The sequence below is a fragment of the Daktulosphaira vitifoliae genome, unplaced genomic scaffold (genome assembly GCF_025091365.1).
Source record: "Daktulosphaira vitifoliae isolate Bord-2020 unplaced genomic scaffold, ASM2509136v1 Scaffold_4, whole genome shotgun sequence".
NCBI classification, from domain to species: domain Eukaryota; kingdom Metazoa; phylum Arthropoda; class Insecta; order Hemiptera; family Phylloxeridae; genus Daktulosphaira; species Daktulosphaira vitifoliae.
This window is the reverse complement of record NW_026099575.1, coordinates 1,774,242-1,776,446: the sequence shown is the minus strand read 5'-3', so window position 1 is coordinate 1,776,446 and position 2,205 is coordinate 1,774,242.

Here is a 2,205-nt window from a genome sequence, read left to right as displayed (position 1 = left end):
CCATCAGTAGCATGTCGTAGTCGTTCAAGAGCTCCAGCTTCATCCTGGTGTATTTCAACATACAATCGAAGCTAAAACCCGTTGCGGTATAATAGTGCGCCGGGTCCAAATTGTATGTTGAAATACAGATGTCGCGAAAGTTCGCAAACACGTCGGCCAACAACAGCACGTCAATCTTTAGGTATAGGTCACTGTACTCACCGAGGGTTGAGCAACCGAAACGATTCCACACCTCTGTGGCGTGTCTATAGTCGTCGTCATCGATATTCGACTCATTCAACTGACTATAGAAAGCGTCGCGGGGTGGTAGTACCGTTTCGTCCAATTTAGCCCAACTATCAGTGTACTCGTAAGGGTATACGCCCTTACGCGTTACCCACGGCATGTCTTCCGGACGGAACACCTTGGCCGTCTCTCGGAATTTAACGAAATCGGGTGTCATTAGGTTACCGGCCGAGGTGGACAGGGAGGAGGCCAAGAATCGGAAGGTGTCGACAAACCGTATGGAGAAGTTATTGGTCACGTGTTTCGTGACCGAAATATACTTCTCCTCGGAATTCGGTATGACCGAAATCCTTTGGTCGTCGTACCCCAATTCAGTGACGATGAAATGCGCGTCGTAACCCGAAAGATTGTGCAAGAAGCACGGCACAAAATTGACCGTCTTTACTTTCAGGTTACATGCATTGCACAACGTCTGTCTGAATCGCCCCGATAGATGGCAGTGGTCTGCGACTTTGGGGTTGGAATCCTTGAATGCCATGCGGCACAAGTCGCATGCCACTTTCTCCCCGTGCCTGCACACATCATCGATAGACATTCGGATGGGAACGTTGGTTTTGCGCAACAATTTAGAAATGTTGCGCGTCACTTCAGTTACAGCCATCACAAATGCCTTGGCGACCTCTTCGCGATCCTCGGACCCACGGTATATCACCGGTGATTGCGGTATACCGTAGCGTTCGAGGAGCTCGGAGGGCACATCGTCCGATGTTTTCACCATGAACCCATAGCTCATGGGATGGTGGGTGTGCACAGTCCTGGTGTATGCACCCATACGATCGTCTGTTTTCTCCAGCAAGGCCTCAAAATCGGCGTAGATGACAAACGGTAACCGTTGAGTCTTTACCCACGCGTCAAATTCGACCTTACTGCCCTCCGCCGGCATAACGGGTAAAATAGGCTTGTTCTTGCCGCATATCAACTTGTGTTGCTCCAACGCTTGATGACCCCGAAGAATATGCTTTTTAGGCTGATCATCAAAGCTGGTGAAGCAACGTTTGCAAGTGTATATGCGACCTAGGTGTTTGGTTTTTTGGCTGCGCACAAGCCTCGAAAAATCGGAAATGTATGCGTAATGTGACTTTTCAGAGTCACCGATGTACAACAGGTCAAAATGATTCTGTTGCTCTTGGTCGGCGACTCTTAGCGGATACACCAACCACTTCATCTTATCGTCGTCTCGTTCCAAGCCGTACACGTTGACAGACACGTTAGGGTTTCGTCGCTCAAATATTTTAATTTGGGACACTGGTGTGGGGAACGTCAACCCCGTGAAATCATACCTGTGTTCCTCGTTAAAATATTTTTGATTAACACGCGTATTATTATTAACCCCAACGTGTCGGGCCAAAATGGCCCACTTGAAACAGGACTGATCGATGTTTTGCGGATTGATGATTGCCTTTCTATGTAAAATTTCAGGTGGGATCGGAATATATGATGAGCCGGTGAGGGGCGTATACTTGTACACACTGAGCATGAGACCGTCGATATGCGCTAGCGTGAATCCGCTACCCCTACCCGAGTACACATCTTCCTCAGCGAGCATAATCTCGAAATCGTCATTGACCGCACCTACAATATCCGTGTCGGACAACAACGCCCTAGCCCGTGTCTTGAAGGCACGGTCATCGGGCGGTGCTTCTGATCGCGGTATATGGTAAGAGGCCTCCAATTTGAGATTATATTTAATAGGCTGAACAGCTGTGATTTCATCGAGTTTGGCAACCAGCTCGGGTTTAACGGCGCGCAGAAAATCTCGATAGCTCGCGAAATTTTCCACGTTTTTCCGATAAAACCAAACGGCTCCTCGCTTCAATGCGGAATCAATCTCGATGAAATTTTTCGCGTCCGGCAATTGTATACGCAACCTTTTCGATTTTACCCTACTGTTGTTAGCCCTACGTTTAACCGAATGGTGGT